Below are 15,279 nucleotides of genomic sequence, written 5' to 3'. Positions count from 1 at the left end.
ACCCGCCTTGGGGCTGCGGCTCCGGCGGCCCCGGCCCAGCCAGGCCCCCTTGGCGGGTGGGCGTCCGAACCCAACTCCCCGGATGCAGAGGACCCACCCCCGCGGGGGCCCCGCTGACACGTAGGGGCCCTCCTCGTTGGTGCTGTTTAATCCAGTACTGGCGCACGTTTGCATCCCCAGCCCAAACCCGGACCGGTGGCCACTACGGCTGGGGCATTCCAAGTCCAGCGTGCTCTCCCGAGGCCTTTGTCCCTCTCCCCGGCGTGTGTGTCGGCTCGCCGTCTCCCATTCACCCCGGGCCACCCTGCTCCTTTGCCTTAGCCTGCTCACTTCAGTTAGCTTTTGTCCGGCCTCGGGAGAGTGAAGTGAAGGACTGTCCAAGAGTTAATCCGAATACACATCTTTTTGCCAAATCTCATTTGGGATATACGCTTTACTGTATATGTTGGCCATAACAGAAGTCTGCAATCAGCTCATTGACGCGCTTGGTTTTAGAGAAGTTTTTGTTACTGTGAGCCGACTTATACGCAGCCTGAGGGCTAGAATTCCTCAGCTAGATCTGTTGTGTGCCAAGCACTGTGGGGAGTGGAGAACTCCGTGCCTTCAGGAGCGCGTTGGCGATGCGTGTGACTCACAACTAGATGGCAACGTCTTCATGACTCACATTAGTATTGCCAAGATTTTAGAGGTAGAAGGAATCTTAAAGGTTACTTGATTCTAAATTTAAAAATTCTTTCTTATAGCATTTTTGACACCTGGTTACCAGTCTCTTGCTTAAACATGTTCAGTGATGGGGAGCACAGAGCTGGTCCAAAGAATTCCTAATGCTATCTCTTCTCCATGTCAGCCCTGCAAATATTTGGAAACAGCAGTCGCACATGTCTCTGGATTCCTGTTATGCTCATTAAAGAAAAGCTCCATTTTCTTCACCTGTGCTCATTTTCACCTGGTTAACCAACTAGTGAACGAATACATCTGACAGGCTCCTTCCATTCTGATAGAAGCACTGACCAGTGAGGAGTGCTAAGATCAGTTAGTAATGTCTGCATTGCCCCCAACAAAAACAAACAAAAAAACCCCCACCTTCACCACCAATACCATCACCACCACCAAAAAATGAGAAATATGGGAGTAGTTTTAAGAGACAGAGATAAGAGAGTGGTGGAGTTCAAGTTGACAATATATTATTCATTTAACATTGACTATGCGTCAGGCCATGTTCTAAGCACTTTATAAAAAAAAAACTGATTTAATTCTCAAAACAGTCCTGTGTGGTAGATAGATGTTTTTTCTCATTATACAGATGAGGAAATTGGGAATAGTGAGGTTAAATAATTTGTCATGGGACTTTCAACTATACACGTCAAGCTGGCATTTGAACCCAGGCAGCGTGGCTCCGGAGTCTATGCTCTAAGCTACACCATATGTTATGTCCTTTCTAGAGATCTGAAGCAGTGATGAGGTCAGCTAGTAGGAGGTACAGAGAGTCCACAATGAAAAAACAAGCTGGAAGGTTGTTTGTAATCTAGAGAAATGGTAATTTTTTACACTATCGCTGCTAAAAATATATCAGTCCTACAGCTCTACATTGTATAATTCGGGGTAAAAGGGGGTGGAGAGAGTGGAGGAGGAATGTGCACTTGCTTTTGAGAGTTAACTAGAGGTCAGTGCCAAAGGGGGAAAGTGCCAGTTTTTTTTTTTCTTTTTCTTTTCTGTTAAAGACTCATTCAAGGCCAAAACTGAGCTTCTGCATCCCACACATTATGTACCCACAACAATATCTTTAGTACAATGCCATAACTGATATTACTAATGATTGCCTGTATTCAACAAGAACAGTTAAATTACGTTTAAAGTAAAAAAGAAGTATAAAGCATGGCCAGAATACTGTTAACAAAGCGGGAAAGTGTGGAGGGCTGGAAACCCTAACCAGCCCAACAAGACAAGAAGTGAAAGGTGTAAAGATAGGAAAGAGGAAATCAAAACTCTTACTGTGATAGAATTATCTACGTAGGAAACTCAAGAGTTCACAAATAAATTACAAAAATTAGGAAGTTTGGTAAGTACACTGAACATAGGATACTAAAATCAACCATTTCTCTACACACTAATAAAAAAAAAGTTAATCCTAAAAAAATACTAGTTAGAATAAAAACGAGGTTCCTAGGAATATATTTATAACAAAAGACATGCCAGACTTCGTGGAGAAAATTTAAAAATTTTATGGACAGCCAAAGTAGGTCTAAATAAGAGAGAAGTACTGCGTTCATGGTTAGGTGAATTGATATTATAGGCACATCTGCTTTCCCTATTGATCAATAAATTAAATGCAATTCCAGTGAAAATTTCAAGAGGATTTTTTTTTTTTTTTTTTTGCTATTGTTAGTTCCAAGTATACAGTACATTGGTTAGACATTTACATAGTTTATGAAACGATCTCCCTGATTGCTCTGTCATCCCTCTGGCCCTACACATGGCCATTACATTACTGCTGACTGCATTCCCTATGTCGCGCTCCATCTCTCCCCGTGACCATCTATCAACTACTAATTTGTACTTCTTTAACCCTTCACTGCTTTCTCCAGGTCCCCCACCCTGCTCCCCTCTGGCTGTCACCAGATTCAACAGGATTTTTAAAAGTAGAATTTGATAAAGGTGATTCTAATATTTATATGAAAGAGTAAAGAGCCAAGAATAGCCAGAAGAGAAACAAGGCGGGTGGACTTACTCTACCAGATTTCAAAACTTATTATAAAACTATAGTATTTAAGATGATGTGGGTATAATAGTGATGGACAAATATATTAGTGAAACAGAATAGAGAACCTAGAAACAGATCCACATGTATATATGGCAACTTGTTGAATCACAGAATTGGCACTGCTTGTCAGTGGGGAAAGGAAGAACTTTAAAAAAAAATGGGTCTGGGACAATTAGTTATCTAAACAGAAACATATTGAAACAGGATTCCTGTCTCACACTATATACAAAAATCAATTCCATATGGATTAACGACATCAATGAAAGTGAAAGTTTACAGTGCTTTTAGAGAAAAAAATAGGGCAATATCTTTAGCAGTGGAAAAAGATTTCTTAATACGCCAAAAGTTCAAACTCTAAACAAAGATTGATAAATTTGACTCCATCAAAATTGAAAAGATAAGCTATAAAGTGGGCGAATATAATCGCAACACAAGTAACCAACAAATAAATAATTGGTAGTACCAAGAATAAATAAATGACTCCAATGAATCAAAAATAAGATTACCAATTAAAAATTGGTAGTCATCTTGTAGCAGAGGAAACAGATGTCTAAAAGATATGTTAAAAGATGTTCAACTTCATTAGAACTCAGTGACATTAGAAGCACAATGAGAACAAGTGGAGCTGATGGAAATGTCAGTAGTAGAACCATTTTGGAAAACAGCTTGATGTCATCTGTTGAAGTCGAAGGTGAGTATTATGGCCCAGCATTACATTCCTAAATCTGTACCACTAGAGAAACTTCTGCACATGTGTTAGAGACATGGATTGCAATGTCGATAGTTTTACTTCTAATGGCCCCAAACTGGAAACCAACCAAATGTCTTTTAACAGTAAGATATTTAAGTAAATGGTGCTATATTCATACAATGAGATACTATACAGCAGTGAAATGAATGAACCCTAGCAATAATTATCAGTATAGATGAATCTCAAAAACATAATGTTGAGCAAAAAAAATTAAAGGTTCAAAACCAGGCAAAACAAAACTATATATCATTTAGGGATATAACATGTGCAATAGTTATAATAAGGGAGTGATGAGCACAAAGTCAGGATAGTGGTTTCTTCTAGGGAGGGCGAAGTAGGTGGTGTATAAAGGGAGGGGCCACACAGTATACATGGGTTGTCAGAGGTATTGGCGATGTTCTCTGAAGCTTGGTGGTGGGTGCATATGTCTTTCATTTTTTTAAACCATATGTATATATTATATACTCTCACTCGTTACATATTTTCTAATTCAGACAGGTTTTTTAAAAGCTCTGGTCAACATATTTTCTGTAGAACAACTCCCCACCTCTCTTAATAATCACTTTCTTCTTCCTGTCAAAACTCCCACTCTCAATCTTAAGTTTTTATCCAAGGAAGGGAGGAGGGTGATCTGCCACACAGCTCCTCCCTAGTGTGGAATGTTATTCTACCAGCCACTAGTCCTTTCCTGTCTATGATAGATTTACTACACTCACCATTGTACAGACCCTTTATATTTCTAAGATAGCTCCACCTCATCTTCCCATTTCTCTCTGCACTGTCTTGGAAGCTTTTCAGGGTTCTTGTCTCACTAAGCTAGAGATCAATAGACTACATGTGGGACCCTCTTTGCTGTTTCGCATATGTGAATATGTTTGTTTTTAATTGCAAAAATAAAACACATAATTCAAACAATAAAATTGTAGTAAAGTAAGTGAAAATGCCCCCTTTTCTGCCTCTTAAAGCACATTCCATGATTGGGTGTATTTTCTTTCATATCAGTTTCTATTGCTGATTAGCTGATTTTTTAAATCTAATAATTTTAAGAATTTACTGATGTGTATTGACAAAAGAATGTCTAGCCTAAGAAAAAATCTTATAAGAGTTTATCCGAGCCGGGAAGCAAAATCTCAATGGACTGAGAAAATGCTCCAGAGACGGGCGGTTTTGCAGCTTTTTTATACATTAGAATCAAAAGAGGAGACCTAAGGAGGAAATCCATAGGTGGTTGATTAGGGAGGTGGGAGAAAGCAAAACTGGGAAATCTCAGACTGATAACAAGCAGAACAGAGAGATGCGCGCTTTTACATTGGTGAGTACAGGAGAGTTAACATTGACAGCACATGGAGATGGTATGTGGGCAACAAGGTAACAATGGGGTCCTGAACTTTGGTGCCAGCGGTTGTGCCTTTAAGGAATCTAGAAAGGTTACATTTCAAAAGTATATTGTCTTGGATGCACAAAGACGACAGACAATTTCAAAGTCAAAGATTGACCTTTTTCAAGGAAACTATAAGCCTAAAACTGGACTACTGTCCACGACTCACTTAATTTAGTTAGGGATTTTTACATTCAGATCACCCTGTGTGGTTACTTTAGGTCTCTGGGTTTGTAAAGCCCATCATGCGTGCCTCCCCTGAGCTCATCAGGTTTAGTATGCGGCCCCCTTTTTTTCCACATGAGTTAAGCCCAGAGACGAACTTCCTAGACTGACTCCCTTATTCTTCAAGTCCCAGGGAATCAAGGCTTTGCTCTTTTATCTGGGTTTTTTTTTTTTTTTTTCTTCCTGGTGGTCTTCACTTATTTTTTTGCCTCCTTATAAAATGAGTACTTACACTAAGAAAATCTATTTCAATTAAGAGTACTGTCAGTTATTCTAGAAAATAAGAATAACATCACAAACAGGAGGAAAGAACAGAGATTCTAGAGGTGGAAACAGTGGAAATTATGTAGTGTTTACTATATACCAGATGCTATTCTAAGTACATTATTTACATTTACTAATTTATTCCCCACAATGACCTTTTGAGATGGGTACTAATTATTATTCTCATTTCTACAGTTGAGAACAGTGAGTCACAGAAAGGTTAGATAACTCGCCACATGGCAGAGCCAGAATTGAAACCCAGGCAAAGTGACACCAGAGATCTTTCTCTTAACTGCAAGGATGTACTTTGTTAGAGCTCGGTACTTCTTGACACCCTTCATTAGAAGGTATCAAGGAAGCCCTAGTTCTCATTCTTTTATCCACAGCAGAGTTCTTCAGGATATTAGATTCTCTTTCTTCCCCATGAGATACCTTCTCTGCCCTCTTTTCTGGTTCATTTAGGCATCCTCTAGACTCTAGTGTTAGGGCAACTCCAGGTTGTAATTCCCAATATAAAATGTCTTCTATTTTGAAAAAAAGTATTATTTGGCACATTATAATTTACAAGCACTTTTGCCAGCTGTCTTTTCCCGTGATTCTTAATACAGTCCTGGGAGGAAAGAGGAAGTATAGTGATTAAGAGTGTAGGCGATTTACTGGCTTTGTGACCTTGGGCAAATTCTTAACCTCTTCAAATTTTAGGTTCTTCATCTGTAAAATGAGGGTAATAATAGTATTTACCTCATAGAGATATAACCATTAAATGAATTAACACATGTAAAATACAAATTAATGCCTGCTACTGTTGTGCTTAATGTTAACTAGTCTTATTTTTTGCATAAGGAAACCGAAGTTTGAGTTTAAGATTATAAAACTGTGTAGTTCAGTATGAATATGTATGCAAAAAAACTGAGTTATGCCAAAATACTTGCAGAGTAGTGGGATTATGGGTCATTTTTATTTCTTTAGGCTTTCCTAATTTTCCCATCTTTTTTTTTTTTTTAACGACATGTATAATTTTTGGACCTTCCTTTTTAAAAGTTTGAACATAATTTTAGAAGGAATTTTAAAAAGCAATTCGATTCCTGTCAATTTTAGTGGCATGCCTGTATTTGGACTGAACATTTTCTAGATTGCTTGGAGTAGAAGGAGCACAGCCACACCTAATTGTGCACTGGGGAGGATGCTTGTAGTGAAAGCAAAATGTGTTCCAGAACTGAACAACAGTTGGTATTTTAGCCTAACTGCAGGATTTCTTCTTTCTGATTGAAAATATAAAGCTTTATGTAAATAAAGGATTTAACAAACACAACTTAAACTCCTTTTCACTCCTGTGGCTCTTTCAGGGCGGTCGTGTGGAATAACTGATGGTGGTCAAGCCCTCTGTTCTCCAGGTGGTACTGAGTTCCCCAGGCTCTATCAGGTGTGGAGAAAAACGAATCTGGTTTTATAGGATTTGTATTTGTTTCCCTGCTTCCCAGCACCACGACCCACAGACATCCTCAAAATTTAACCATAGTAACTCTTCTTTAACATGATGACCCCATGGCTTTTAGTTAATATTTCATTTTGAGGAAAGTGTTCTGCAACCCTCCCCTCCCCGCCCCCCCCAAAAATCAGGAAGATTGAAAATCCCCATTAAAAGAAAGAGTACTGGGTAGCTTTGGTGTCAGATAAACCTGAGTTCAGATTCTAAACTAGGCTGCTGCTTAGCTGTGTAAGCCAGTACTTAATTTCACTCAGCCTGTTTTCTTATCTTTAATAACACCTAAGCATTAAATAAGAGAGCTAATTATAACACATCTTTGACTCCTTACCATAAACTAGGTACTGTGTTAAACACAATACTTGGATCATTTCATTTAATCTTCTTATCAACATCTTAAGGCAAAGAAGGCAGTATGGCTAAGTAGTTAAGCGGCAAGGCTCCGGAGTCATGCAACTCACTAACAAAAAAAACAAACAAACTGATTTAAAAATGGGTGGAGGACCTGAATACATATTTTTAAAGAAGACGTACACAATGGCCAACAGATACATGAAAAGATGTTCAACCTCACTAATTTTCAGAGAAATGCAAATTAAAACCACAATGAGATATCACCTCACACCTATTCCAATAGGTATTATCGAAAAGATGAGATGAAAGTGTTGGTGAGGCTGTGTACATTATATCCCTAAACTTATTTTTGGCAGGAATGTAAATTGGTACAGCTGCTATGCAAAACAGTACAGAGGTCCCTCAAAAAATTAAAAATAGGACTACCATATGATCTAGTAATCCCACATCTAAAGGAAATGAAATCAGAATCGTTAGCGACATCTGCGGTCCTGTGTTTATTGCAGCATTATTCACATTGGACAAGTTGTGGAAACAACCCAAGTGTCCCTCTATGAATGAATGGATAAAGAAGTGGTATAAATTTACAATGGAATATTATTCAGCCATGAGAAAGAAGAAAATCCTGCCATTTGCGAAAACATGGACGGACCTCGAGGACAGTAACATAAGTGAAATTTCAGGCAGAAAAGGCAAACACCATATGATCTCATTTATATATGGAAACCAAAAAAGCCAAACTCACAGAAACAGAGTCTAGAATGGTGGTTGCCAGAGGCTGGGTGGTGGGAAAAATGTAGAGATGTTGGTCAAAGAGTATAAATTTCCAGTTATAAGATGAATAAGTTCTGGGGAGATAATATACAGCTTGGTGACTATAGTTAACAGTACTGTACTGTAAACCTGAAAGTCACTAAGAGTAGATCTTAAATGTTCTCACCACCACCACCAAAAAAAAAAAAAAAAAAATTATGTTAGGTAATGGAAGTGTTAACTGCCGTTGTGGTCATTTGCAATATGTTGTGGAAGCATTTGCAATATACATGGTATGGAATCATGTTGTAGTCAAACTTATACAATGTTACATGTCAATTATATTTCAGTAAACTGGAAAAAAATATGGCCTCAGAGCCAAATGATCTGGCTCTGAATCTTGGTTTTACCCCTTCATAGCTGCGTGACCTCAAATAGGCGTGTTTTAATGTCAGTCTCTATCTGTAAAAAAGGAATAAAGCCGTGCTGTTGTCCTAAGATTATTGTGAGGATTAAATTAGGTTATTTCTGCAAAACACTTTTTTTGTGCCTGCCACATAGAAATGTTAATGTCATGTCAATGTACCCTGTTTCTCATGCCACAAATTTAGAGGTCTTTGACAACATCAATCTAATCCATCGAGCAAGTCGTATATATTCAGGACATTCCCCAGTTTGCCATTTTCTGCCATCTTGACTGTTGCCACTTTGTTTCAAGCCAACATCATCTTTTACCTGACTATGGCACAGCTTCCTAACTGGTCTCCCTGCTTCTACTTTCGCTACGTTAGCAATCTTCTCTTCTCCAAGAATAGAGTGTTCTTTTTAAAAACATACATTTGGGGTTGTATTATTTATTTCTACAAAATAAATTACCCCCCAAATTAATGGTTTAAAACAACAAACATTTATTATCTTGGTTCCATGTGTGAGGAATTTGAGAGTGGCTTACTTGGGTGGTTCTCAGATCCATGCTCGCTGTTGGTCATGGTTCCTGGTCATGTCAGCCTCTGCATCAGGCTGGTCAGTTGTCTTCACAACATGGCAACTGGCTTCCCCTAGAGTGAATAATCTCAAAGAGAGGGTAAGATGGAAATTGAAATGTCTTTATTGCCTGCCCTTAAAAGTAGCATATTGCTAGTTCTTCTTTATTCTATTAGTTATAAATTCAGCCTATATTCGGAAGGGAATGAATCAAAGGGAGAAATAGCAAAGGATTTGTGGAAAAATTTTAAAACTTCCGCTCTCTACCCTCTGACCACAAATTGTTTACATTCTTCTCACTTACAAACTATATCCCCAACCCTCCCAAAACTCTCATGTCTTTACAGCAGGGATCCCCAAACCCCTCAGGCCACAGACCAGTACCAGTCTGTGGTCTGTTAGGAACTGGGCTGCACAGCAGAAGGTGAACGGCAGGCAGGCCAGCGAAGCTGCATCTGTATTTGCAGCCACTCCCCAGCACTAGCATCACGGCCTCAGCTCCACCTCAGATCATCAGGCATTAGATTCTCATGGGAGCTCTGATCCCTGGTGCCAAAAAGGTTGGGGACCACTGCTTTATGGCATTAGCTATAAATCTAAGATGTTGGCATCTAATTCTGATTCAGACGAGGCTTCTTGTTTGTGGTAGTTCCTTAAGTGGAGCACCTTGGGTATAGTTCCTCATGATTTGAAGTCCCATGAGCTAAAGAGACAAGCTGTTTCCCAGACACTCAACTTACAGTGGTAGGACCGGCATAGGATAACCATTATAGACATTTTTGTTAATAAAAAAAAAAAAAAAAAGGTCTTCCCCCAAAACCCAGGAAGATAGGAGGCATAGGATAACATATACTTCTGTTTGAAAATGGGGAAAAAAGGACCCACTGGTTCATAGCATTCCAAAATCCACCCAGGCACAGATTAGCAGTTCCTTGATTAAAACTCAAGGACTGAGAATAATTCTTCATGGCCCTTAGTGCTGCCCTATGTTTCACCCTTTTTCATGAAAAGCAGAGTATGTTAGCAGCTTCATAGTTTCTCAGCCTACTCCCTGCTTTTGGAAGTTTGTGGGTACAAAAGCTTAAACGTTTTTATTTTGTACTGATCTATCTCTTTCAGTCCAAATTGGTGGTGTTTCTACCAACATAATCATCTTAAAGTTTTATGGGTGTCTCGCGAATCTTATTGGGCTCACTCCATTAGACGAGCCATACCCACAAATCTCTTTATGATAAGCCCTACTCTAACTTGGGCTTCTTTTGGGACTCTTGAGGGGCAAAAGCTTCTCCTTAAGCTTCTTAGGAGACCTGTTTTTTAACCAAATGGATCCATGGCACACCACCTTGAATCTTTCTAAAATCTTAACGTAAGATTTTAATAGTCACACTATTAGTTTCATCTTTAGACCTTGTTTTCTTGACAGTGCCCTGGATTTTATTATCGCCTGGGAGCCATGCTTAACTTTAGCATCACTTGCCATCTGGAGAAGCTAGAAATTTTCAAATCTAGTAAGTCCTGGCTTCTTTTTACTTAGCAGTGTTTCCTTTAGCTCCTGCCTCTCTTCTTAAAATTTACTATAAGCAAGAAGAAACCAGGTGGCACCTTCAAAATCTGCCTTGAAATCTCCTTAGCTAGATCACTCATTCCATTAGGTATATTTTCTAACTTCCACATTATTGAGGATGATTTTCTGCCACTACATAACAAGGATCCCTTTTCATCCAGTTTCCAAAAAGATTTTTCTCACTTTCCTATAAGCCTTCAAACCTCCTCAGTGGTTATCATATTTCTACAAAGTTTCTTCAACATTCTTTTAACTTTTACCAACTCCTCAAAACTCAAAGTTTGTTTGGCTTCCAACGCCTAATTTCAGAGCCACTCCCGTATTTTAGGTTTTGTTACAGCATTGCCCCGGTTCCGGGTACCAAAATATATATTAGTTATCTATTAATACATAACAAGCTACCCCAAATGTAGTGCCTTAGAACAATAAACATTTATCATCTCACGGTTCTTTTGGGTTAAGAATTCTGCAGTGGTTTACTTGGTGGTTCTGGATTAAGGTCTCATGAGATTGAAATCAAGATATTGGCTGGGCCCACAGTAATCCCGGTGCGTGGCTGAACTGAGGCTGGAGAATCTGTTCCCAAGTTCACTCATCTGGCTGTTGGTAGGAGGCCTCAGTTCTTCCCTCTCTTGGCCAGAGACCTCAGTTTCTTACCGTGTGAAACTCTCTGTAGGGTTGCTTAAGTGTTCTCCACAATATGGTAGCTGTTTTTCTCCCACAGTGATTGATCCCAGAGAGAGAGTGTGTGAGATGGAAGTCACAATGTGTTTTATGACCTACCCTCAAAATTACTCCATTGTTTCTACTTTATTCACTGGAAGTGAGTCACAAGTTCAGCCCATACTTAAAGGGAGAGAAATGAGCTTCCACTTCTTGAAGGGAGAAATATCAAAGAATCTGTGAACACATGTAAAAACCACTACAGAGATTGTATCATTTTTCTACTTAAAAATCATTCAGTGTCTTCCTACCATACTTAGAATAAAATACAAACTCTTTACTCCAATTCACAGCTTTACATGGCTGATCCATGCCTACCTGTTGGATATTGGTTTTACACTTGCCCTCTTGCCCACCATTCTTTAACCACTTCTGGTCTTACCTCATTTCTTAGGGCACCCCCCCTTTTTTTTTTTAAAACAAATCATTTCTTCTCCCTAGAATGCTTTGTCTCCTGATGTTTGCCGGCCTATTTGATATCATTTAGATTTCAGCTTAAATATCATTTTCTCATGAAAGATCACCTAATCTCAAGTAGCTACACAGATATTTTCTATCACATTATCCTATTTTAATTTGCATAGCATTTATATTAATTTTTGTTTGTTTGTTTATTTATGTGATTGTTGTGTTTTCCCCCACACTAGAATGTAAGTTCCATGAAATCACGGGCCTTTCTTGTTCATTGCTGTGCCATCATTGCCCAGAGTTTTATTTGGCTTATGATAAGTGTGCAACAAATATGTTTTGCATGATTGAATTATTGTAATTCTACTAGACTGTTAGCCAGATGGGGGCAGGATTGTGTCGGTCTTGTTTACTGATGCATCCTCAGGACCTGGCATCTAGGAAATACTGAAAGGTTGAAAACCAATGTAATAGATGAGGAAATTTAGAGATTAAATATATTTCCCTAGGTCATTTATCTAGTAATGACAGAGCCAAGGCTCAAACCCAGGAATTCCTGATTCTAAACTATTAAGGCCATAATGTATAAAGTGCTTGACACACCGTGGTTGCTCAAAGAGTGATTTCTTTCCTCTTCCTTTAATTCTCTATTCTAGTCTTTGTTAATATATTTATATAAATCATTTAAAAATTATGCTTATTGTGTACTATTTGGGATCTACATTTTGTATGTAACATTCTTGAAATATATTTATGTCAGCAAAGTTCATGTACAGACATTTTGAAGGTTTATATTGGTTTCAACCAACTTGTCACTTTTTGTATTTTATTTCAGGGCCTCGAACCAAGTATTCAAATTCTTGGTATTTACTTTGAGTCTACAATAAAACTTAGAGAAGTATAAAATAGATTATAATGGTCATTCTCAGTATCTAATTTCAGTAAACATATATGGCACATATAGCATTTTGTAGAACCTGTGCACTTGTGTTAGGCAGCGGAGTGGAATGCAAGGTAAAGAAGATGCTGTCTCTACCCTCATGACAACTCAAGTCGTAGTAGAGGAGACTAGACCTGAAGTGCTTTGATTTTTCTGGGATTCTTTGTAACGATCTATCCTCTCTTACTTTTCTCCTGTCTTTAAGATTTACTGAAATATCTGGGGGGATTCTGGAACTCTATGCCCCAGATGTCTGCACTCGGGTAAATTTTTAATTGTTATTAATATAAGCATTGTCTTGAGGAGAGGTGGCAGCATGCTTTGCTCGTCGCCTCTGGGTTGAAGCGTTAAACTGTCAGTTTAGTCTATGAGGCTGGTCTAGAGTGCCAGGCTTAGCTTCCTTGGCCTTTGTGATATAACTTAAAAAAAAATAAAAGTTATTGAGATAAAATTTAAGCAAGTTACTTTATCTTTTATTTTTAGATCACCACACTTATTAATCATAAACATAATACCAAAAAGTCTGATAAAACTCTGCAAGCAATTCAGCGTGTAGGACAAGCCGTCAACTTGGCAGTTGGAAGATTCGTTAAAGTAGGGGAAGCTATAGCCAATGAAAACCGGGATTTGAAAGAAGAAATAAATATTGCCTGTATTGAAGCTAAACAAGCAGGTATGTACATATTGGTACTAAAGCCAATTATAGCAATTTTATGGCAAATCGTCTTATTTTGAGCAAGATGCGTTGTATTTGGTTATATCGTCAAGGTGGAGCCGATAGGATTTGCTGATAGCTTGGATGTGAGTTGTGATGGGAAACAGTTGTGGATGACTCCAAGGTTTGGAATACAAAGAGTGTGGGTAAATGATGGTGCTATTTACTACAGTGGGCAATCGTGAGGGAGGAGCAGGTGATTCTGGAGAGTCACCATCGGGGAAGGGAGTGGGTGAGATGAGGCTAAGCAAATACAGAGAAGCCAACCGGATCATCCATGACATGATACGTTATATGAATGACTTTGGGTATTAGTCTATAGATGGTAGATAAGGGATTTTGAGCCAGATGAAAGACATATAGTTTTGTGTTAGAAATATTTCTGGTAGTGTGGAGGAAATGAACAAATGAGGGCCAATTGAGAGAGTTGAGACTAAAGGCAGGGAGATTAATTATGGAATAAACCAGGCCAAACCACGGCAGTGTCTAGTTATATAAAGAGCGGGAGTACACAAAATACTCATTAAGGTAGTTAAATAGATAGAAATTGGTTATCGATTAAAAGAAAGGGAAGATTCTGGATTGAGTCTCAGGTTTCTAGTCATTTGCTGGGGGTAGAGAATAGATTTTATGTAGAATACAGGGGATGGCCTTATTCTAGTCATAATTTATATTTTGTCTACATTTTTAAAAGGATTTGAAATAGTTTTCAATTAAAGATATGTCTCAGTAAGTCTATTAAAATAGGAGATGAAGATAAATATACTAGAAACTTTGGCCAACACTGTTACTCTAATTAAGCATGAAATTTATCTTTGTACTTCCTGGAAGGCAAGACAAAAATGTGGGAAAGATAGGATTATATAATTCTCATTGTTTGTTGAAAGGAAACAAACCAGCTTGTCAAGAGGAGAGTGACTTTTTTTCCTGGCACTAAATTATTGTGTGGGCACTTGTACAGAAGACATTACATAATACAATGGACAATTCAATAGAAAATGTAGAGAGATGTTTTTCATATTACTGTTTCTTATAACAACCTTTAATTAATGCAAGAGGAGGGTTTTGTTTTTGTTTTCTTTTAATGGAAGGGCAACCTGAGTCCTACCTACCTCATTGGCTTTTAGCGTGTCACTGTGCTCAGTGTACGGTGAGAACTCAAGAGGACATGGTACACTGACCCAAGTAGACTCTGGTACTCTGCAAATACTGTAAGCCCACTCAGCCCCATACGACAGTCTTCAGAAGCCATCTAATGCCGTGGGCTCTACATGTTACCTCTTCTCATTTGAGATATCCTTTCCTTTCTTGAGAACTGCCTCTTGTAGTCACTCAGGTAAGAGAATGAAAATGCATTTGTGGTGACTCTCCTGGGGTTATACAATAAAGAAGTCTATTTTCGCTTAAGATGTACAAATCTAAGACTTAGATCACTCCTGAAATGTTTCTAGCCCACTCAGCCAATAGTAGTTATTTTCTCCTCTGGACATTTTGTATTCGAGGAAAATAATATGCACTAGAGATAAATAACTAAGTCTTTGGAGTCAGACCGCCTGGATTTTAGTCCCAACTCTTTCACTTGCTAGCAGTGTGATATTGGGCAAGCTACTAAACTTTTTAAAACCTCAGTTTTCTTATCTATAAAATAGGGATAATGTTAATGTTTATAGAAGTGATATGATATAATAGACATAGGAAATGCTCAATAAATAATCATTGTCATTATAATCATTATTTTTTACTTTTCCTGTGTTGTTAAACTCTTGTGTTTTTACTTTTTATTTAGGTGGCTACTAGTCAAGTTTTATATTTTATATGGGAGCTTGATAAATATTTGTATTTAACTGACTTTGGGTTTCCTCATGAAGGTACAACACTAGCTAGTCACACATAAATTTAAAATGACAACCATGATGCTCTGTGACTTTTCTAGGGAACTAAATTCTGAACAGTCTACACCGACCGACTTTATA

The 15,279-nt window shown here is 38.3% G+C and overlaps 1 protein-coding gene across 2 annotated transcripts in view; it reads left to right on the top strand.

The window, feature by feature from the left end:
• The first annotated feature begins 13,067 nt into the window (after positions 1 to 13,067).
• The window catches only part of CTNNAL1 (catenin alpha like 1), a 38,739-nt gene continuing 36,527 nt past the window's right edge, over positions 13,068 to 15,279 (top strand). For both annotated transcript variants that reach the window (XM_015599943.1, XM_015599939.1), the window contains exon 1: positions 13,068 to 13,264. The gene's annotated coding sequence lies outside the window, so the exon portion shown is untranslated. The remainder of the gene's footprint in view (positions 13,265 to 15,279) is intronic.

The sequence above is a fragment of the Pteropus alecto genome, unplaced genomic scaffold, assembly GCF_000325575.1.
Source record: "Pteropus alecto unplaced genomic scaffold, ASM32557v1 scaffold111, whole genome shotgun sequence".
NCBI classification, from domain to species: Eukaryota; Metazoa; Chordata; class Mammalia; order Chiroptera; family Pteropodidae; genus Pteropus; species Pteropus alecto.
Note: the sequence above shows the minus strand (reverse complement) of the source record. Positions and strands in the feature narration are given on the sequence as shown.